The following is a 25,221-nucleotide window of genomic DNA, read 5'->3' as shown; positions in this document are numbered from 1 at the left end:
CATAGAAACTTGTAATTATTTTCTTAGAAAATTTGCTTAATTGATTGTCTGGGAAACTTTCATTTTTAATACCCCAACCATCAATTTTCTTAGTGAGTTAATTAGTCTTGAGTAAGTGATATTTCAAATATGAGTATCTTAGACAATTCCTTAAAATACATAAACTGGAATGTTTTTGTGTTACTTGAAAAATATGAAATTTATATGTGTATAAAATATATGTACATATGTATATTTCCATACACAAACAGTAGGCTTCTTGCATCTGGAAAATTTCTCCATTTGTTCTTGAAGCTAATATGTCACTGAGGCAGTTCTCTTTGGTGCCTGCTCCCTGGAAAGACAGAGCAAGAGAGAACTACGAGAGTATTTGTATTGGGAATAATAGTGCACCTTATGTAGTATAAATGGATACAGCATTCCTGGAATTCTGACAGGTGGCAGAGGCAAAACTAAGTATATTTGGAATCAAAATAGTCCTAATTTATTGCTGGTGTTACTATTTACCAGCTGTTTGATCCTGAGAAAGATAATATTATCCAAAACTCTGTTCTTTCATTTAGAGTAAAACAGCATAGGCATTTCTAAACAATGTGGAAAAAAGATGTTTAAACAATGTTCATGAAAATGATTTTTTTTTTTTTTTTTTTTTTTTTGCTGCTAGGATATCAGTTCTTTGGAAAGCTGAAAATACAACCTGAGTCTTCTAGTTTCTCAATAATGTTTCAGGGACCTCATCTTGCATCTCCTTAGATGTGGAATTTGTACCATTTGCCTAAACATTTGGACTGGATACTTTCTATTGTCTGTTACAGCCATATGCATATTTTCTTTCCTGTTAGTGATTTTAAAGACAACACATCTTTTTCTGGAAAATTTCAATAATCCTTACCATTCTATGAGATATTTTATAAAATATTCCAGTTTCATCTAAACGGTAACCTATGACTTCCTTCTTACAGTTTTTAGTCGCATAATTTTGCAAGAGGTAGAAATTGACATATACAACTTAAAAATAAAACTATTAGTTGAAACTCATGTGAATTTTATACAATGCCTATTCTGATCTGCAAATATATGATGATCAAAATCCAGGTTCCCTAAATTTTTTTCTCCTTTCCTCTTTCCTGTCACGCATTGTTCACAGATTGTGGTAATCTGGTCATTGGCAGGCATCGTATTGGAAGGATTTCAACAGTTCTGCAGGTGTTTAATAACAACATTTGAAAAGATGTACAAGGCTTTTGTCCTCCATACCTAGCCAACAAAATCTCTAACAAATCTGTAGTCAATTTATTTCATAGAAATGACTTTCCTGTGAGGAAGAATGGTTCTAAACCCTCAGAAGTAAAATTTTGATACATTTGAGCAATACTTTTTGTAAAGGACTAATTTAAGACCACAAAAATATCCAAATAAAGATGTCATCTAGAGTTTATCTGACTCATTATCCTATTTTTACTTAATTTTACAAATAATTTAAAGAGGTTCACGACAACATTTTCCCTTCATACACGAATACATACCAAAGAGAGACAAATCTGAACAGCCCCCGAAGCTTATTTACATTTTTCTTTTGGTAGCTTAACTGGTCCAGTGAGTCTGAGTTTGTACAAGAAAACTAAGCTAATCTCCAGAGTCCCCCTCTTTCTAACAGGGTCTCTTCCCCTGGCCACAACATCTCTGTTATTTCATCTCTTCTCAGATATTCCCTCCTCCTCCCTGATCACAGGTAGCAACCACAGGACAGTTCCCTCTCTACCAAAATATTGGCCTGTACCTGTTACAGGTATATTTTTGGATCAGTCCACTACCTTCATGGCATGCCGGAGTTTGTGAGCATCGTAAGATGGCGGTGGGTACATGAGGCCAACCATAACATCTTTGAAGTGATCTGAGAGCTTCTCCTTCAGGTCACCGATCAGGTCCTATGAAGGAAAAAGTCAATACTTTCATTATATCAGTTACCAATTTTACAAGATAAATGGAATAATTGCAGAAAGGCTTCTAGTAAAATGTCCTTTTCCATCTCATTTCACATAATAACAAGTCTGGTTTTGATTCACACATATATCCATGGATTACATGAGATGATGGACTTGAGAGTTTGAAAAATGACTGAGGTAATCACATCTTTCCATGAGATGTTATATCATCTACATGGACACTCTATCATACGAATATGGAACAATAGTCTTTCCCTAATCTCAACCCCAATCCTTTTTGACCTCATTACAAAAATAAATAAAAGTTATAACCTAAAAACATTTAGTTTTTAGAAGTTCTTAGTTTTCTTGTGTAGAATTAATGAAACATTAGTCCTTAAATAAATATGTATTTTATTTTATTTATTTTACATCAGTCTTTCTTAGCATGGGTTTCCTGGTTATACTATTTCCAAAAATCTTGTGTAAATAATCTAAGTAACCTTAGTACTTTCTTCAAATAGCCACATTAATACATTCATTTAAATATTGAAAGTTAAACACTTATAGAAAAAAACAAGCATGCTGATTTGTTGTCTTTGGGAGACAGATATAAAAGTGTGAAATTGATAATAATCTTATTCAGACTTTTATTTTATTAGTGTAGAGTGGATATTTTAAAACATATATGTTAAATTTATCTCTTGTAGGGTTACAAAGTTATCTAAAAAATGTTTAAAATTTATCATTTCTTGTTAAAATGTATAGAGTATATTCAGTTTTACTTTAAAATATGCAATATTTTAGATCTGAGGTGGTTCAATAATAGAATTCAACTGAAAGATCTTAGTAAGGCATAATAAGCTTTAATAGAATAAAAACAAAATAGTTATAATTTTTATTTTGATTAGTAGAATCTGACAGCACCTTTCCCATACAGTGATTTTCTCTTTCAGCAAATAAAAGCATTTATCCACATGGTGGTAAATTGGTAATACAGAGAATCTATTGAATTTTTGCTAGGGTCAATGCAATTCACTTAATGAGCAATTATGTCCAGAGTTATGTCAGGTACTTGGAATATAAAAAAGAAGCATAAAATCTCCTCTTTTATGGAGCTTATGTTCTATTTAATTCTGTCATTATTTGCCATTGATTTTTTCTAATTCCTTTACCAAATAGTTGTTAAGTGCTATTATGAGCTAGGCACTCTTCTAGGTACTGAAGCTATAGCAAGAAATAAAACAGATATGAACATAAGAGCTTGTAGGGTTTATATTCTCATGTACACAGAAGCTCAATAAATGATTTTTGAATGACGGCTTGCAGTTACTCAACAGGTTTTTTATTTAATACTGTTTCCCAGATGTGGTAGTAAGTGTGGGAGAAATACGACATAGATTCTCTGCTTTCAAGATTATTTTCCACAAACTCAGATAACAATGTGAGCTAATATAGTTTCTAAGACTTTCAGTATCAAATTTTTTCACATTATAAGATCCTAAAGCAGTAGTACAAGAGGGTTAAAATAATTCAGATAAGAGATTAAAATGGATTTATATGATTAGGGAAGTGTAACATATTTAGACAAGAAAGAACAAGCAACATTATGATAGGAGATAGAGAAGCCATTTGTGATGGTTCATTTTATGTGTCCACGTGACTAGGCCATGGTATCCAGCTATTTGGTCAAACATTATTCTAGATATTTCTGTAAGGTATTTTTAGATGAGATTAACATTTAAATCAGTAGACTTTGAGTAAAGCAGATTATCTTCCATAATGTGGATCGGCCTCATTCAGTAAGTTGAAAGTCTTAATAGAAACAGAATGACCTCTTCTCAAGAAGAGAGAATTCTGCCTGCAGACCGCCTTTGGGGCTGAACTGTGGCTCCCCCCTGAGTCTCCAGCCCGCCCAAACCATACAGATTTTGAGATTGCCAGTCTGTACAACACCCCGAGCTAATGGCTTAAAATTTCCCTCTCTCCCTCTCCTTTTCTCCGTCTCTCCCCCTCTGTCCCTCTCTCTGTTATCATATACATATATATATATTACATACTATCATATACATATACATATATATGTATATGATAGTATGTAAAATGAAGAGAAGAGAGGGCGGCAATATTGAGTTTGTTTGTTTGTTTGTTTGACTTTTTGCTATGTGGAGGGGCCGGGAGTGGACGCGCTGAGATGCGCTGAGTTGCGCTGAGTATCAAGAGCCGCTCAGAGAACGGCGGAATCAGGCCTGACCTGCAGTGCAGGTGCGTCAACTCACTCTTCCGGGTGGATGAGGATCTCGCGGGACTGAAGGACCGCAGGTGATTCCTGTTATGAGAAACACCTGGCTACCTCGTGCGGCGTCCCCTTGTCTCCTGCTCTTCGGTCAGAAGTCTGTTTCACGCCGTCTATCAAGCATGTACAGATACCTGTACGTATTCTGTTCTTTAGGTATTTGTGGAATGACCCGTACGCCATTCAAGAAGGCAAGTCAGTGGGTAAAAGACAAGTGTAGGGTCGCGGGTAATCCTGTGTCTGTGTGTTTGCATCTGTGGTGTGAGTAAATCACTCTGAAGAGACTGAAAGACCCACCTAGGGAGAAGACTGGTATTAAGTCAGACTTACAGCACAGAACTGTGTGATGATTGTGGACCTTTGCTCCTGTGGGAATTCGGGAACCAGGGCGGTGTTTGGTGACAACGGAACTGTAAGCCTATGTTTTGTTAATTCACTAAGTTATTATGGCTTCTTGAAATGATTCTCTCGCTATTCATCACAGAGATAGGGATCTTAATTAATATTAGCTATTTTAACTTTATTGTCTACCCCTTCTAAATTTCCAAAAATGTGATGTCTCTTGTGTAGGAAAAGACTTGTGCCCTTAGAATTATTTCCTTACATAATTTTCAGTTAGTTACTTTGTTGTTTTAAAATCTAAGATACAAAACATTTCTTAATGGATTCTCTCATGTAAAATTTTTTGAAAAAGCTATTGAAAGGAATCAGATGTCTTCAATTTAGTAGCTTTTAGCATTTTTTCCCATACTAGTATACCTCAGAAAGATTATAAAACCAACATTAATATCGGTGCCATGAAGTAATGGTTCTTTAATAGGGCTGGGGATGGGGGCCATGTGGAAATTCTAGGAGCAATGAAGAGTTTGTAAAGTTATTTATATGAGTTTAATATAATATCCTTTTTGGAGGTGGGATGCTTGTTCTTTTACTCCAAGTGAACATCACCGAAGTGAAAAAAAACCAGTATATACACACTTAAAGCTATGATCTAGTATTGTATTAAAGGGAAAAATAAAGGATCTTATGGGCAGTGTACTGAGACTCATAGAATTATAGAAATTCATTAAAAAAGATGATATCAATAAAATGGAGTTCATGGAAAGTGTAGACATGAGCTAGGCCTTGGAAGAAGAGGTGGGATTTAATCAGGTAGAGATATAGGCAATATCGACGAGAATATTTAAGGATGGAGAAGGCTCTGGTCTGGATAGAGTAGACTGTGCATATGAAAGGGATAAGCTAGCTCTGAATAAACATTGAATTTATTTAAAACCTAAATGTTTTAAAAGAGACTTTGGATGTCAATTATTGCTCTGCCCCTTCTAGTTCAGAGTGGAGAGGCGCTAATAATGGAAATTCAATAGGTCAGGAAGAAGAGTGTGATGATTATATTAACTACTAATATGAACTGTTTACTATCTGTTGGACAGAATTCAGAATATTGGAATAACTGCAACAATTCATTATAAAAACTTTATGACTTAAGAACTATAATCCTCACATATAGATGAGAAAACTGTGGCACATAGAGTTTAAGTAGCAAGTTCCATATAATTCATCAAGTGATGGAGCCTGGATTTTAAAGTTATCCTATAGGCCATAGAAAGCTACTAGTCCTATATCAGCAAGGTGATGAACATAACACATAGGTGGTGAATGTGACATTTATGGACATTCAAATTTAATGGCAGTACTCTAAAGGTTTAAATGCAAACAGATCAATGGTACTTGGCAGTTGATGGAAAGGTAGAAACATTAGAATTATCATTTCTTTTATGAGACTTTCTTTAATTCTAAGTGAAGTTGATTATTCCGTTGCCAGCACTGCTCTGTCTTCACATTTATTACACTAGATTTTAATGACCATATTATTCACATTTATTTTCCCCAAAAGTCTATCAGGACATGAACTTTCTCATAAATTTTTTTAAATTCATCATTTAACTGAAGCACAGTGCTGAGTACACAAAATGTGCAGAATATAAAGTTTAATATAGAGTTAAATGTCGAAACAAGTGAAAGATTAAACGAATGAATGAGCGAATGTGGAGGAGAAAACCCCTAATTTACTGACATTTAAAGGATAAAGGAAATGTTCAAGTTGAAGGTTACTTGGGCATTGCAAATGTCTTTTATTTAATCTTTAGTCATATTTCTTTGGTCACTGTCCCTCCCAAATGTTTATTACAACTTTATTTACTTTGTATACAAATACTAAATATCTCTGTAGGTATTCCACTCTAGACTGAGATTAGCACCGCCACTAGATGGCCTCAGTATATCTTTGTTTGCATGTGTGTGTGTTTTTGTGTGCGTGTGTGCGTGTGTGCATGGCTATCGTAAACTGAATTTATAAAAGATTTCAATAAAATTATATAATTTAAGTGAAAGAAACAGTATCAGATATCATCTAAAGCCATTAGAGTGTACGGGTTCTGGAGGTGAGCGTTTAGGTTTGAATCCTGGCTGTGCAAAGTTCCAGCTGTGGGATTGCAAGTAGGAGACTTAACCGCTTTGTGTCTGCTTCCTTATCTGTAAAGTGAAAATAATAACAGCACCTACCTTAGAAACTTGATCTAAGTATTAAAATCTTTAACTTAGATGAAATTCTTAAAATATTTCTGGTGCGTATAGGCAGTCATAAATGTCTGTTTTCTTTCCAAAAACTTAAATAATTTTCTGCAGATCAAAAATGGCTAATACTAGATTATCTCTCTATCTCTCTTTTCTCTTTATCCCTCTCTTTCCAACTCAGAAGTGGAAAAGTTTATCTATTAAATTGTATTTCTCACAACTTTTACACTATCCAATTGTCAGTAAATTCTATTGCCTTTAACTTACAAATACATCTAGAAGCTAATGTTTTCTTACCACTTCGATTGCTACATCCCTGGTCCATGCCACCACCATCACTCTCCTACATTAATGGAATAGCCTTCACATGAGGCTCCCTTTTGTCCTTCACCCTACAGTCTCCCCTCAACATGTCTGACAGTCTGATTCTGTAAAATACAAAACAAGTTAGTCATTCCTCTACTTGAAATGCCATGTCCCACTCTGAACTCCACGATAGATGACAATGACTTTTGTGTAGTTGCTCTGAGGATAAAGCAAATGTCCAAGTCCTTAACTAGTTCTCAAGATACGTGACATGTTCTGGGTCACTCCTCTGCCCTCATCTCCTGCTCCTCTTCTGGCTCCTGGTTTCTCTGCTCCACCTACACTGGGCTTCTTGCTGATTCTGGACTAGCAGACCTGCTCCCACCTCAGGGTTTTTCTTCTGCCCTTTCCTCTTCCTTGAATGTGCTTTCCCCAGATATTCAGATGGCTCGCCCCTCCCTGCCTTCTTCATGAAGCCCTGCCTTTGTCACACTGTTTAAAATTACAGCTGGTCCCCCAACTCCTCCTACATTTCTCACCACACTTCTTTTTTTCCACAGCATTTATTACCTTCTAACCTGACACATTTTACTAATTTTTATCTGTCTCACCGCAGTAGAATGTAAGCTCCATTAAGGCAGGGCTTTTGGCCTGTTCTATTCGTGGCTCCTTCACTGACCCATAGAACTGTGACTGCTGCAGAGTAAGCACAAAATCGGCATAAAATAAAGGAACGAATGAGGATCACTTGTAATTCAATGATTGTTGATTTGGAGTCACTCTTGGTTGTTCAGAGATAAACCAGTGACCGTCCCTATCCTTAAGCAGTTTTATTTAGCAGAGGAGGCAGAAACACAGGAATTACAATTTCCTTGCAATGCACAAAGTGCTAAGTGCCATAGCGGTGGAAATAATATATTATCAGGACATCTAACAGGAGATGTTCCTTTCAGTTGGGAAGATAAATATTGAATTGTATGTTTAAAGAGCTAAACGTTACTAGTTCAATGAGGAGCCTTTAAAATAAGTTCTCTAATCGGAGTCTGAAGTTCTCACTTGGAGTTATATAAATAGCTTTGCAGAGGCAACCTTTGGAGTGTGACTTTCCCCAGCCTGACCGCCTCTGCTTTCTTGTTTGCCAAAGACTTGCCTTAAAGGGACTCTGTGGGGATCACAGCTTGGCCCTGCATTAAACTAATGAGTCCTTGCTTTTTAAATTGAGCTGTTCTGTGCTGCTGCCTAAACTGCAGATTCCCCATGCTGCAGCTCTTCTGACCACTCCATTTAAACTGAAATTAAAATGGCAGTTTCTTCCTTGTTCCTCTTTCTTTTATCTAATTATGTGTAATCAGGGGCAAGGAATAAAAATAGGACTAACATTTTGCATATCTGGATATGCTCAGGGGAACAGTTTTATATGCTTTTTAACTTACATGCCTTTGCCTATTATCATAAAATTAATACTTGCTGTTGAAATACTCAATGATGTAGGCCCATATAAAGAATAACTCAGAATTTGTCTTAGTTCTACTCAGCGAAACATTTATTATATAACTGCTTGCACAATTTTATAACGTATTATAGAAACATTTGTGCAAGTTGCTTTCTCACTTGGCAGTGATAAGTTAATATTCTTTTGAACAGCTTCACTTTACAGATGTTTTCACCATTTATGAATGATTCACATTTAAATGGAAATTTGAATGATTACTTTTCATCTGATAATAACGATAATATTTTGGTCTTCTGGAGAATCAGTGTATTAAAGCTGAAACTCTCCCCTCCAAAACAACAATAAAATATAACAAAAGTTCATATACATCGAAAGTACACTTGGTCTCAGAAGAAAGAGAAATCCCTATGTGTCAAAACAAGGAGATTAATGAACACCAGAGGATGAGCAAACGAGCTGACCTTAGCAATGACCTTGCAGGTGACTGGGGAGAGTAGGGGTTGATTTGAGATCTGTTTGTTGTGGGTTTTAGTGCTTGATGTGAGACATTACATGAGTACAGAAGAACATTTACGGGGCCAATGTAGCACAGAGAACTAAGTCTGAAACCTATATGAGGTTGGCACCCTCGAAGGATTATACTCTCAGTAAAAGTGTGGGCTAGGAAAAAAAATACAACTGATCCTTGAACAGGCTGAGGGCTTAGGGGCAGGGCTCATTGTACAGTGGCGAGTCCATATATAACTTAAGTCAGCCCTCCCTGTACATAGATTCCCATCTGCAGATGGACATGTGTACCGTTCAGCACTGGGAGATGGGCAGAAAGCTCACTTCTCATTACCTGGATTTTGAATTGAATGTTTTCCATGAGAATTCAAAATAATAAACCTGTGTCTCCCTTGGGCTTGAATTTTCATATGAACTGAGACCTCCATGAAGAGAAATCATGAAAGTTGATCGTGAGCTAGTGATTCTCTTGGATACCAGGAAGATGCCAATGAAAAATAAATCTAGAGAAATTCTCCGACTCTCCAGGAAAAAAAAAAAAAATGATTCTCACTGAAGAAAATTAGCCCCACTTTATGAAGTCTCATAATGAGAATATTAAGATATACACTTAGAATCAGTTGTCCAGAGGGATAGATGGTGGACTCTACAAATAGTAGAATTCGAACTCCGTGAATTGAGACAATAACAGTCTGAACACTATGAAAAAAAAATAAGACTTCAAAATGAAGCAAATAAAATTCTGTAAATTAAAAACTAACTAGAATTATTAAAATGCAACATATTTTAAAGAGTAACTAATAAGCAAGTAAATATGGAATTAGTAAATTACAAAAAAAATGTGAAAAAAATGACAAGAAATTCCACAGATACAGACATGAAATAGATTATATGAACATAAGGTTACGAGACTAAGAAGACTGAATGACAAGAACAAACTTTTGTCAAATAGGATTTATAGCAGGAGAGAATGTAGACACTGCCAAGGAGATGCTATTTCTAATACCATGTAATATGGGAATTCTTAGCTATTTAGGGAAAAGTACACCAACATGGTTAAACTGCAGAATACCAAAGATAATGTAAAGATCTTAAAAGCAACCAGAGAATAACAAGTAACCTACAAAGGATATTCTTAATGAGAGAAGTTAAAGCATCTAAAGAGATCAGGGGGAAAAAAATTAAAATTATATCTGCAGAGACCTAAGGAAAAATAACTAGAATGAAGCCTAGAATTCTATAACCATCTCAACTAATATTCAGCAATGAAAAAAATGAACATATTTTTAAGGAAGAGACTGAAATAACAACAATTATTTTTTGTTTCCGGGAAAAAAAACACAAGGGACTGTCCTTTTGGAAAAAAATGACATTGACCTCAGAAATATGGAGTGGGATATTAGAAGAAAAATAACAAAGTTGAAAGTTATGAGTAAAACTAAGGGAGCATTCTAAAACAGCAAACTAATGATTATTTTGGGGAGTATGAAACAAGGTAGAATAACAATATTCAATAACAATAATATGCTGCCTGGAAAATTCCCCTAGCCTTTATCTTAATGCCAGGTAAAAACTGAAGAGGTATCATCATGAAGATGGGGCAGCGAATGCTACAGAATCCATTTCAAAGACAAATTTATTAAAACTTAAATATGAGCCCACTCCAAATCAGTCAAAAGGTGCTAACCCCCAGGCTGTGGCGAGAAAGAAACATGACTCTGCCACTGAATCAAGAGTGTACAAAGCTGAGACTTATGGTGTTGGCAGTGATGAACTTGCTACCTGATATAGGACTTTTGTAGCCCCAAAACATCAAAGTTTATTTTACTGAGGTGCGTACAGCTGAAACACAGAAAACATATTTTGCTTATTGATGCTAATGTTCTATCCCCCGTCATGTTTTTCCCTCCCTTCTACCTTCACCTCTGCTGCTTTTAGGAGTGAAATAATAGGGATGAGACAAAGGTCACTCTGTCCCATTGTGGACAAAGGACATTCACAATTTTCTGACTTGCTAAAGGACACTGGGGGTAGGAGGTCTCAAGTTTTTAAGAATTTGTTGGACATAGCTGCCAAGTCACCACTTTTGGGGGGCCTATTGGTTGAATTTTGGGAAACTCAAATTCAAATAATGGATGTGGGCAAGGTTTGCAGTGGGAGAAGGGAAGCTAAAGGAACTTGAGATTGGTGCTCTTTGGGGCTGATTGATGCTACTATTATACTAACTTCTATTATTGAATATAGTTAGTGTTTATGTTTTATTCGTTTCTACTGTGAAGGCTTATAAGTACCAAAAGGGATGCTTGTGATAGGAAAAGAGCTACATATAGGGAAGTGCTTCTACCTTAGCCACATATAGGGAAGGCCCCATTATCCCAGTGGTCACATTCTGCTCAAGTCTCTGTGGCATGTGCTTTGCTGAGCAGAACTTGCGGTGAGAGGTGGCAGCCTCCCAGAAGTGTCTCTTGGTGTCTTAAACTCATTGTCTTTCTCATACAACTTCCAGGGACATCACTTTTGAAAAGCAGCTTGCTATTTGCTCTTGGCTTGCTACTGAACTCTTGTTAAAACTCAATGTCTGATCTGTGGAGACTTGTGACTCTTGTGCTTGATAGTGCCATTGTTGTGGGGAAACTGGACTCAGTGACTAACAAGTAGGGGAGAAATCAACAAGTCTCACTTTTCCAATGGAAATAGCACACTGAAGAAAACAACTGGCCCAACCACAGGAGCATCTGTCTTTACGTGAAAAATGGCAGCTATTTCTTTTCAAAGACTTTAACCCCAACTCTGCAAGTTGAAAAATCTGCTAAGTCACTGGAGTCTTCAGTCAGTTGCCCTAAACACCTTGACCTGTTGCACTGATGGTTCAGACACACAGAAACCATATAGTGTCCTCCGGGCTGTTGTGGCTGTTCAACTCAGCAATAGCCACGTAGAACCGACCGAGCATGGACAACTTTTGTTGTGTGTGCAGAAAGCAAGGCTGTTCTCATAGTTCTAGCCAGTACTCACTACCTTTGATAACCTTTTTATCTTTTGACTGACTTTGGGTTGTTAGACTTATCCCTTTGATTTAACACTTTGAAACTACAGATCATATATGAAAAGGGGGATTTCTTTGGGATTGTAACCGGTGGAAACAAACTGTGGCTGCCGGTAGGAACTTTGTGTCGTTCTTGTAGATCTCTACAGTAAGGGCTTGTTGCCTGAGGAGACCAACTGTCATCCAGCTGCTGATCAAGCCTGCGTGTCCAGATAACATCCTTGTTACCTAGATCCATCATCATACTGGACAGCACAACACATAAACCATCATACTCTGGCTATGTATAAAGCATTTTATGTGTCCGACCCAAGGTTACCACTGCCTGCCAGATTTGCAAGCCCATCAGAAGTTGCCTTGCCTTATTCATGGTAAAGAAAGTCACAGTTCGTAGGGCATTGCTCCTGCACAGCCCTGGAAGATGGTCTTAGAAATTATCTGTGGCATGTGTTTGGCTCTCCAGACTACTCACAGTCTGACCATGTACAGTTTTTATTACAAAGCTACTCAACAGTAGATTGATAGTTAAGGTATTTGATGCTCCCCACCATTCATAGGCTTCTGGTACTGGTAATAATTGATAAACTCAATAAGATTTCTGACTCTGACTCCTTCGCCTCCTTCTGATGTACACAGCTTAGTAAGGCAGCTTGGTCACTGGATGCAGTTGTCCCTCCTGGATAATGACCATGAGGAGGGGAGAAAGTTGCTGTGACATGATAAAAACATATATTTGGTCTTCAGATACGAGGGAGAGGAGCATCTATTGTTATTCATAATTAGCCCCTACCAACCAGACCTAAATTTATGCTAATGAGATCATCTTGGAGGAAGGGGCCGGTTGCCAGAGGAACCATCACTGTATGGTTATAGGTTGGAACCCTCAGCCCTGTCCCTGATCTGTAGGGATGAGAGAGGAGGTGGAGACAGACTTACTCACCAATGACCAAGGAGTTAAAGCTCTGTAATGAAGCCTCCTAAGAACTGCAACTAAAGAGGTTTGGGGTGCTTCCAGGTTGGTGAACACAGCAAGGTGCCAGAAAGGTGACCTGACAGGGGAAGGCACAAAAGCTCTGCACCCTTCCCCATATACCTTGCCCTATACAACTCTTTCCTTTAGTTCTTCCTGAGTGGTATCCTCTATAAGAAACCAATAATTTTAAGGACAACACTTTCTTGAGTTCTGTGAGCCATTCTAGCACATTATCGAATGCAAGGAGAGGGTTGCAAAACCCCTGATTTATAGCCAGTCAGTGGAAGGACGGATGACAATCTGGGACTTGCAGTTGGCATCTGAAGTGAGAGGCATCATGAGAGACTGTGCCCTTAACCTGTGGTGTCTGTGGTAACTTTGGGTTGTTAGTATGAGAATTGTTTAATTTGAGAAAAAGAATTCCACACATTTGGTGTCGGAAGTGAAGAGTTGGATTGTGTACATGTAGACAGAAACAGGCCTTTTTTTTAGTTATGTAGGTATATTTTGAAGATTTGGGATTCTACCCTGACCATTCCTGGGCATGGTGATTCTTTCTCCTAACATTGTCAGGCTCAGGGTTCACTGGTTGGATTACTCTGTGGCTGGCAGCCACCCAAAAGTGGGCATTGGACTTTAGGCCATTCTGGTTCCTCCACCCAAGTTATCATGCACTCTCATAGTTGTAGGTCATAAGAACAATGAATAGTTGAGTACACTGCTTGTGTGTGGGATATGATGACTTTCTTGAAGTTTTATTTAGATGCCATTGTCCGTTCTGCACCTGACCCTTCCAAAAGAATGTTCTGGATGTAAGTTGGAAATAGTAGGAAAAATGGTGAAGCTACAGCTATTAGAATAATTGAAATTTTCTAGTGGTGGAGCAAGAGCAATATTGTTGGCTCCTGGGGAGGGAATGTCCAATCACACCACTGTCTGGCCCTACAAGGTGTCCAGGACAGCCTCCATTCACTGGCCAAGACTGTTGTGGATTTAGCCTTGACTCTGTCCTCGTGGGGCGAGGTGAAGTCTATGCCATCACTAATACATCCTAGAGTACCTAGATGAAAATGTCAATCAAATGGAAAGGTCATTACTAAAACATAAAGGGAAAGCCACTTGGTTTTTTCAGATAGACTCTGGTGATTTATGGGATTTGTTTAGCTGATTGGTTGCAGGCCCCTGAGGGGGCACGGTTGGGATCAATACTATCAAGTGGCCTCCTCCCGCTGCTTGGAGTCCCTTTGATAATTAAATATTGTCTGATTCAAATTGATGGATTTTGTCTCAGCTTTTGTTGGTCAGAATAATAGAAGTGGCTTAGGGATTGGTGTGCTTGTAGAAAAAAAGAGTCAATAGTGAAAGTGGCATAGAAATGAGGGGCGATATTGCTGGGGAGACATTTTAAGAAGGTCTCATGTTTCTGAATGACATGCAGAGTGAGCACCGACAGCCCTTTGCTCTGGACTACCTTTCCAAGGTGTTTACATAGTGAATAGCTTCAAAAGAAAGAGATAATGTCTCCCTATGCATTCTGCCCATTATAAGTGATTCAGATTTCTAATTTCCTGGGTTTTCTTCTGTGGTGCAGCCCACTGCACGTGCAGGTGTTATCTGGTCATCTTTGCACTGACCTGTGGCATTGAGGCTTGTGGAACTAGTGCAGAAAATCTCACTCTGGCTACAACCATTACTGTGAGTGATAAGCTGTCTTCTGTCTTTGACCCAGGAGTCTCCTACCAATATTTTGGTTTTCTACTGATATCTATGTCATCTTGGCTGGTTAACTTGCTATCTTGTAAATACCTTAAAGTCTCATACCCTTCACAGTTCTTGACACAGGATTGTACAACGCAGTGTGAAATTAAACCACATATTTAGAGCTAATATTTTAAGTCTACACACACACAGGACTAATGTCCAAATTATATAAGTAACTACAAATTAATAAATAAATGAGAAACTACTGAAAGAAAAATACACCGGACATAAAGAGTTAAATCAACAGCAGTATAAATCAGATTGTAAAAGAAAACTTTCTAAAGGTGCTCAGAATTACATGTTATTAGGGTAAATGCAAGTTAAAACCACAATGAGATTCCATTTACATCTATAAGATTGGTCAAAACCTAAGAAGTTTTATGAGAATTTAAGGGAAATGGGATCCATTACATATTGCATGTGGGAGTGTAAATTTATAGAAATGCTTTAAAGAGTGTTTTGAAGCCTAACGAGGCCTGGTTTAGCAGCATCAAATTTTCTTTTTCCCTCCTTCTTCCCTCGCTTCTTACCTTCCTCCCACTAACTCTTCCTCCCTCCGTCCCTGTCAGAGATGATATATGTTATGTCAAAGAGAAATAATTGTTCAGGTTGTAACAAACGTACATAGGGGTTTATATGATTCTATAAAATTTTGATTGGTTCTATAGAAATTCTTTTTGAAATAAATAATTTATTTTGTAGTTAAGTTCCCAGTTTCACCAAGAGGAGTATATTTAACCCATTATATATTTGAAAGATAAGGTAGTTGTATCATTTCAAATTATTTAATTCATGCTTATAAAATTGATCCATGTTAAACTGTATAATAAGATTCAGCTTTTGAGGCTAAAACTACATCTACCCTGTGACTTCTAAACTGAAGTGAAGATAGAGCAAAAGACACAATTCCTTTCCTGGTGCTACATGACGATTCTTCTGCTAAAGTAGATAAGTAAATTGTATAGCTCGCACTTTCTAGGTGTGTTGATATTTCAAGATCAGTATTTTCAACCATGGAGCTGAGAGGTGATGGGGATGAGGACAAGATGCATCTGAAGAGTGAAACTGAACTCTACATACTTCACAGCTCTTTACTGATCACCAACTCTAGTCGTCTACTGGAGCTGCCATAACAATGCCACAGACTGGGTGGTTTAAAGGACAGAAATTTATTTCTCACAGTCTGTAGTCTAGAAGTCCAAGATGAAGGAACCAGCAAGGCTGGTTTCTACTGAAGCCTCTCATCCTAGCATACGGTTGGCTGTCTTCTTGTGTCCTTACCTGGCCTTTCCTCTGTTCATGTACCCCTGGTACCTCTCTCTTCCTCTTCTTATAAGGACACCTGTATTATTGGATTAGGGCCCCACCCTTATGACTTAATTAACCTGATGCATCTCTTTAAGCACCGTATCTCCAAACAGTCACATTGGAGGTTAGGGCATCTACATATAAGTTTTGAGGGGACACAGTTCAGCCACTAGGTAACAACAGTTATGTGCCTGCACCTCTTCTAAGTGCTGGGGTGACATAAGTGAACAAAACAAAGATTTCTCCCTTTCTGAGGGTTCTGTTTTAGAGGGAGGTGGCAAACTAAATATTAATCATAATATGTAACTATGTGATATGTTAGAAGGTAGTAAGAGTTATGGAGAAAAACACAAGAGCAGGTGAGAGATGTGACACGCTAACACAGGCTTTGGGGCACGTGATGTTTTAAATAGAGCAGTCAGCTCAGGTGCTCTTGAGTAGCTGACACTGAGTAAAGCCTTGAAGGATGTGAGGGAATTAGCAGTACAGACATTTGCCCTTGTTAAATCTGGCGTTTATTCAGTTGAGAACAACAAGCATTACAGAGAAGCTTCAGAAGACTTGATTAAGAGTCAGATAACCTTGGTTCACATTGCGTACATGTCAGCCTCTACACTAATTATATAACCAACACCATGGGGTGAGTGAAGTCCAGAGGCCAGGTGTTTCAGAGTGGATCACCCCGTTTTTAAATGAAAACTTGGAAAACAAATTGCTTCAATGCTGAATTTGAACTCCTTCAGGAATCATTGATCACCACACTTAATCAGGTATGGACGGTCCCTCTCCCTAGCCTCAGAGGCATTTCATTGTTCCCTTGCTTCCATTACACAGTCAACAGAATAGACTTTCTTTGGTGTGGAAGATCTGGGGTGACCTCATTGATTATATTGATGGGCACGTCAATCAAAGGCATTCCAGAGGGCTTCTTGTTTGAGTCTAGGGATTAGTTTCTGCTTTGGATGAGGCAAAGTTGTGGATGGAATTCAGCAACTCCTCACTAATGTTAAATATCAAGTAATAAGTATGGAGCAGGCCTAGAATTGCACTTTACTCAGCAGCTAAGAAAACAATTCTGTCAAGTCTTGATTATCCATGTTAACAAAAATTAAAAATATCACAGACAGGGAAAGTAGCAGAAGGTACACCTGGTGAAACAGAAGTAATTCTGAAAGTGAGCAGCAGGGGAGGGCAGATACCCCTGCCTGAGGGTCAGGCAGACTCACCTGGGAGCCACTGGAGCAGGAAATGAGAGAAAAGGGAAATTTAAACAATTTATAAAAACTCACTTTATAAAGTGGATAATAAAAAAGATGTCCCCCTTTTTTAAAGAAAAAAGTAAATGGAGAATATAATTCCTGAGATTCCCTTATTCTATAAGTAAAGTGCTCTTCTGTGTCAGACCCTGGGCTGAGCTCTGGAGGGATAGCAGCAAATAACCCAGTCCCTGATTTTCTAGATGACAGTCCAGTCAGCAAGAGATAACAGAAAACCAACACAGCCCCGTGGGATAGCATCATGCATAAGAAGCTCTAGGAGCCCAGCAAGAAGCAGCTAGCCCAGAGCAGGTGTGACATGTGGGAAAGGTTACCAGGAGCAGCCCAGAACTGACTGCTCGTAGGAGAAGTTGCTGTTAGCTGTGCCTTCACATTGTTATTCAACAAACATTAGTTAGGGAATCTCGGTTTACGAGACAGACATCTGTGCTAAACTCCAGGGATGAACAAGATGCATTCTAGCTTTCTAGGATTTAGGGTCTGGTACAGGGAAACTGATGTAGAAAGCTCACTAATGTGTCATCAGGTACCGCGTTATGTAAGGGATGCGGTAGCAGCACAAGTCAGTTCCACTCTGCTCAGGGAGTAGTGGCATGGGAAAAAGGATCGAGTTCTCGGAAGCTGAGTGGGTGTGCGGCACGTGGAGTGGAGAATTGGGCTGTTGATGGTAGATGAAACACTATGACTAAAGTGAGGGAGTGCGAATGGGTTCATTTGTAGGACTCGAAGTCGTTGAGGGTGTGTGAAGAGGGAGGTGAGCAGAAACAGGGCAAGCAAGGCTTGTATGCCCTTGGCAGGCATTTGGATATATTCCACTGACATGGATATTTGTGAGCAAGAAGTAGGATAAACATGCAGGGATTAAAGTGGGAAAGTGGACATTTAGTTTGGAGTCATTTGGGCTACAGCGTGGCCAGAACAGGGTGAGAAGTGACTGGGAGTAGCAGGGTTTCCCTGTCAGTCTGGGCCCCGAACGGTGAAGTCCTGAGTCCAGACTGTGAGTAGCAAGGTTTCCCTGTCAGTCCGGTCCCCAAACAATGAAGGCCTGAGTCCAGACTGTGCAAGGGAGGGAAAAAGAAATTTGAGAGGAAAAATAATTTGCAAGACTTGATGACTGACTATATGACAACATGTTTCAGAAGAAAGGCGCCCGCATGACGCCCTCTCCTCCAGTTGGGGCAGTTTAGTGTAGGAGCCACGCTTTCGCACATGGTGTGGATTACCTGGCAAAGTCAGAGTTTAGCAAACACTGAGATCTTATGTACATAGTGGAAGGTGCTTCACCAGAGTATAAATTGTTTAATGGATTTTACATTCCTTGAGTGTAAGTACCGCACTCTTAATTCTTAATTGTTTTAATCTGTTTTAATATAATGTAAAAATTGATAAAATAATGTTTTAACCTAGATTAACCTAATGTATAGAAAGCAAAGATGTTTATAAGCCTTTTGGTTAAAAAAATACTGAAAAATGATCTCTCTTATAGCAGTATGCATATTAAAACAATATTAGATTACTGATGCTATAACTTTTATAGTTTTTATATTCTCTTTCAAAAGAAAACTAGCACTGATGTTATAGGAACATAAGCGAACAGTTTCACCTTGATAAAAAAAAAAAGCATAACTGGTTTCTTTTTATAGCCTAATTCCACTAATTTTACTAGTAGTTGGGGCTTTTGGATGATTAATTAATTCAAAAACAGAAAGCTATGCTTTATTTTATATATTATAATTGTTCAAAGATTGAGGCTTAGAAATGGAGTAAGTTTATATGGACTAACTGAACGGAGAAGAGTTCCATGATAGCGTTTCATTGACAATGCTCAGTGGACAAAGTAATTGCTATCTCAGGCCCTTTCGGCCTGAAAAGTTTTTGTTCTGAATCTGTGGTTTAAATGCATAATAAAAGAAAGGAATTTTTAATGATACTTGCTTGAAATTAGAAGGCAGTTACTTTAAAACATTAAGGATAATTTTGTTGCCTTAAACTTTTTAACTGCCATTCGTTTTTAATGGTCTCTGTAACTGCATGCTGTGAAAAGAAGAGCTGGTAGAGAATTCGCTTTGGTTGAGAGCGGCGTGAGGACCGGTGGAGAGTTACAGGACAAGGTCTTACTTTTTGACCCAGTGATCACTAGTTCTTTCTGCGCCTTCCCTAAAGCTTGTTACAGGGGATATTTCTGGTGTCGCGTTTTCAGCCTAATTGGACCAACCAGCAGTGTAAGGCTAGCAGATCTTTTATTTTATGAGGCCAAGTGATTTTTGAGAAAGATTGGTGGAGTCACTGTGAGCCTGAACATACTTCACACGTAGATACCTTTGATGATATATCTTTCTTATATTCCTTGAAGCATGTTACTGACATAGGAACCTACCATGATGTCTGAAATCTTTGTAATCTGTGAGACTAAAAAGAATAACAGTACTTATTCTCTGAGAGTGTTGTCATTTCTCAGGAATTTGCCCTGGAAATACAGAGGTCAAGGCAGAGAGACCTTACCCGGCTGTACATGCTCTGGTATGCCTCCGCAATCACCAGCCTTTGTGCATTACAGCGTTGAGTTAGAATGCTGATCAGCATGTCTTTGTCACAGCCTGGAAAAGAATAATAATTGAAGATCATTAAAGTTACTGCTCTGCAGTTAGGAAGAATCCATTAGCTAAAGTTCACAATCAGTGTGCAAGCTTTGTCCCTGACAGAGCTTTAAAGCAGTGAACACTTCAACAAGACGGAACATCACAGAGTAACGCTTGATGAAGCCTGCATTCTTCCTATCTCTAATTTTGGTGCTATCGCTACAGATTTTCTTTTTAAAAGATCCAATAAAAAAATGCAGGAGAGTAAAAAGTAATCTTTCTTCGATCATCTCTCCCACCAGAAAAGGCTTCCCTGAACTTCAAGCTGATTAGTGTTTAAATGGGCACAATATCTTTTTCATTTTGTGGTTGGAGATATGATTTACAGTGAACATGCCTAAAGACAAAGGTAACTGCTGTAGTTCAGAACTTCCGAAAGAAGAAAGAGAAGGAAACTATGAAAGTACAGGGATGTGCATCCTGCTGAGGGATGCTGTGAACCTCCCTTCATTTGTGTAGAACATGGTCTCTCTCTATCTCTCTCATAACAGAGGCTGTTTCTGTGCTGTGAGGCTTCTACTCCCTCATATACCAACTCACTGAACTGATGTAACATCTGAATGCACAACTAATTTAGATGAATTTAGCTGAAATTATAGTCACAGAGTGTTCACGAAGGCCTTAACATTTCCCTCAGCTTAACTCAAATTTAGACATTTCCTTGATTTTCATTTTCTGAGAGCATTTACTTTGGAAAAATGTATAATTGTAAATTTTTCTTGACTCATTTGAGGCATAAATCTTCTCTCTCAACCACTTGCCAGTTTTACAGCCGAAGGACTTGGAGCCATCCTTTAAAATATAATCATAGAGTCCTTTTCTCCCAGTCTTTGTTGGAGGGAGAAACCTAACTTCCACAAGTGCCAGTTAGCAGATACCTATGGCTAATCACAGCGATCGTGCCCCCGAATGCCAGCGTCCTCCAATACTTTTCCACCAGCACACCCCAATGCTTAAAAACTCTCCCACCTTTTGTTTCAGAGAAATAGAGTTCAGTCTCTCTCCTCTATTGCAAAAATCTTGATCCTTATTTGCAATAATACTGAATAAATTCTTCCTTGCTTGTTTAATATTTTGTGGTGCAAATTTTCTTTGACAAAAGGAAATATTTAATGGAAATGAGTTGAAAATGAAGCTGATCTTTTTTGCGGGGAAAGGTGGTGGTGGAATGAAAGCCTTAGGGCCACAGAAAAGCCTGGATGGAATCCGGTCCTCATTCCAGTGATTGAGGGCAAGTGGCTAGGATTTACATAGATGACTTTGCTAACGAAGAAACAAAAGGAAGAGCAGAGTGTTTTATGTAGGTGAGAAATGGTGTGAAAGCTGTAAAATGGAGAGAGGGAGAAATAGAATCAGCTCCAAAGACTGAACTTTATGGTTTGTGAGAAAAAGGCAGCCTCCAGTAATAGGCACAGAGTAACATGATACCATGGGGCTAGTCTAGCCTGGTTAAGGCCTTGGACTCAAAGGACATTAAGGAGTTCCAGGGAGTCGGTTAGCTGTGTAATGGGCATTCCAAAACTAACATATTTTAATAATACATAGACGAGTTTTCAATTCTATCCATTGTTATTTTTACTATCATCACATTTGTGTAATTGTTAGTCTTCGTTTTTTTTTGTCGTCATTCTATTGAGATTATCCACAACCCACCTCTCTGAATTACTGTTTTTCAAAGTGTTCATAGCAATTCTTGCTCATTTATCCTTCCAGAGATATTTCAGAATAATTTTATATGAATCTCAAAATTAAAAAATTTTAAATTGTAATCACTATAATCTTAGGAATCAATTTAGAAGAGTTGTCTTTCTGTCGCTAACATGATATATTTGCTGAATTAGTCACGGTTTCTTTCCCTAAAAGATAGTAAAGATTTATAGAATTTTTGCAAATGACAGGAAACTTTATTTTGTTATTTATATTTGCCTTTCTGTTCATTTTAAAATTTTGTTTCTTAACACATAATTGCTTAAATAACTGATATTGAATTTTACATTTACCATATATTCAGAAAAATGATTGAACCTCATAATTTTAAATAACTTTTTAGTTGATTAGCTTAGATATTTAGATATATAATTATATTCTCTGTAAATAATAAATATTTTTATTTCTTCTTTAGAATCATTGCATGTTTTTCTCTTTCCCTATTGCATTAGGACAGAAATTTCTAGATAATTCTTAATTTTTAGTATAATGAACCATATATATTTTATAGTCTTTTATGATGTACTGTTGATTCCTGTTATTCATGGTAGTTTTCTGTAAAGCCACCATGAGCATTGAATTAGTAAATACTGCACTATTGCTCTTGGGGAAAATATAGGGTTAGGTTTCTTTGACCTTCTGGTCACAACATTTTTGTCAACAGAAATGCCATTTACATTATACATGTTTGTCAGTGTCTTTGTAAAACAAGCCAGTCTCATCAGCTTTGAAAATCCTCTCTTCTACATTTGCTGTATAAAACTTAGGAGGTATTTTTAAAGAATACCTTAACGAAGTATTCTTCTGTAGCCCCCTGATCTGCAGGACTTGCCTCACCTGAAAGTTTAACAGTTTTTATGCTGTATCATCTTTTGAAACATGCAAGCCAGCCAGCACTACTTTCAAAAGAAAGCTGACCACTACATTCTTTTTCACGATTACTATCAGTTATCTCATGAATCACAGATTTATCTGCTCTTCTATAGCTTCGTAATATAGAATAGGTGTTGCTTTAGCATTTTCTAGACAGCTTCATGAATAAATCAATGAATTTTCTTTCTTTTTTTCCCCCCACTATTTCAATAATTAACAAAAATGAAAAAAGTAATCTACAGAAAGGGAGAAAATATTTACAAACCATACATTTGATAAAGAGTTAATATCTAAAATAGATAAGTATCTCATACAACTCAATAACAAAAAACACAAATAATTAGAAAGTGGACAGAAGACCTGAATAGACATTTTTTTCAAAGAAGACAAAAATGGCCAACAAATACATGAAAAGTACTCAACATCAGTAATTATCAGAAATGAAAATCAAAAGCACAATGAAAAATCACTTCACCAGCTAGAATGGCTGTTATCAAAAAGATAAGAGATGTGGAGAAAGGGAATTCTTGTGCACTGTTGGTGGGAATGTAAACTGGTATGGCCATTGTGGAAAATATTATAAAAGTTCCTTTAAAAATTAAAAAATAGAACTATCATATGATATAGCAATCCTACTTCTGGATATTTATCTCAATGAAATGAAATCACTGTCTTGTAGAGATACTGTACTCCACATTCAACAATATTCACATTAGCCAAGATATACAAATCACTTAGGTATCTATCAACAAATAAATGGATAAAGAAAATGTAAGATACACACGCAGTGGAATATTAGTCATAAAAAGGAAGGAAATCTGCTGTTTGTGACAACATGGATGAATCATAAAAGCATTAGCTAAATGAAATGAATCAGAGAAAGAGAAATGCTCTATGATTGTACTTATATTGTACTAAAAAAGCTGAACTCATAGAAACCACCAAGGGCTGGGGAGTAGAGGAAATAGGGAGACGTTGGTCAAAGGGTACAAACTGCCAGGTATAAGAGTAATAAGTTCTAGGGACCGAAAGTACAGCATGGTGACTATAGTTAACAGTACTGTATTGTATACTTGAAAATTGTTAAGAGCAAATCTAAATGTCTCACCATAACTACAACAACAAAAATGGTAATTATGTGAGGTGAAGGATGAGTTAACTGAACTTTATGGTGTTAGTTATTTTGCAATATATACATATATCAAATCATCACATTATACACCTTGAACTTACACAGTGTTATATGTCAATTATATGTCAGTAAAACTGGAAAAAAATAGTTGTCAAGGAAAATATAAGCAGTTGTCTTTTTCAGTTGCATTTACCAGGGTCATCATGATGGATAGACTTTTGAAGATTTTGAGCTGCTTTTTTGCTCTGACATGCTAAAGTGGACACTGCAATAAAACAAAAACCTCCTAAATTTCCTCAGCCTAAAAAACTGCCAGAAAATAACGGTGGTCAAAATGAAAACATATTCTGTCCCTAAAATTACAATGACAGAAAAATTGAAACTGGAGCAAATTTTTTCAGTGACTAGATTGCTCTGATCTATAGTTTAAAAGCAAAAATGACTCCTGAAGAAAAAGTTAATCCTTTTTGTTACCTTATCTCTATAACTTTTTGTTACCTTATCTCTGTATATTTTACTAGTGATCATTGATATTTTAAAAGGCATGAAAGCTTTGCAAACTCTTAAAGTTGACTTTAGAGAGCATATTTAAAGTCCATTATTGTTTTCCTATGGGATTCTACTAGTGTATAAAACACAAAGTGAATAAATGTGTGTATGCACAGGCGCACACACACACACACAGAGTAGTTCTCATAAAGGCGACCTTGTCTTTAAAGTTAAGAGCTTCCTTTCTTATGAAAGGCTTTGCGTGTTTTATACAAACGTGTCCTTTATGTTGTCAGTGTTTACCTTCATACTCACCAGGAGTCATTTCTTTTAAATTTATTTCAATTAGTTTCAAGTATACAGTACATTGGTTAGACATCTATATAGTTCATAAAACGATCTCTCCAATTGCTCCCTCCCTCCTCTGGCCCTCCAACTAGCCATCATATTAATGAAAACTGCATTGCCTGTGCTGTGCTCCCCATCCCAGTGACCAACTATTAACTACTAATTTGTACTTCTTTAACCCTTCACCCCATTTTCCCAGCTTCCCAAACCCCCTCACCTCTGTCCATCACCAAATTGTGCACAATATTTGTGAGTCAGTCTTTTCAAACAGCTTTTACATAACAAAAATATAGAGATGTTTAATAGCACCATATCATATCATAAAGATTAAATTTTTTAAAAAAGAATCCAAAGTTTTCCTCCCTTCTCTATATATCCCTTTTCTAATCTCTAGTTTAATTCATTGAACATCCATTCATTAAACAGCCACATGCCAGACTCCATGCTCTGGGAGCTCACAGAGCAGTGAGCAAGTGAGATAAAAAAGAACAAGCACCGTGAGAATGAGGTTATAGACACATGGATGTAGAAGCAGGGTGCCGAGGAGGTGGCATAGCTGGTTGAGTTTGGAGTGCCCAAAGAAGGATTTAAAGAGGAAGGCTCA

The 25,221-nt window shown here is 37.5% G+C and overlaps 1 pseudogene; it reads right to left on the bottom strand.

Moving 5' to 3' along the window:
• Positions 1–25,221, bottom strand: part of LOC120613482 (annexin A10-like) — a 39,692-nt pseudogene that overhangs the window by 13,945 nt on the left and 526 nt on the right.

The sequence above is a fragment of the Pteropus medius genome, unplaced genomic scaffold, assembly GCF_902729225.1.
Source record: "Pteropus medius unplaced genomic scaffold, Ma_sr-lr_union100, whole genome shotgun sequence".
Lineage (NCBI taxonomy): Eukaryota > Metazoa > Chordata > Mammalia > Chiroptera > Pteropodidae > Pteropus > Pteropus medius.
This window is presented reverse-complemented; position numbering and strand designations above follow the sequence as displayed.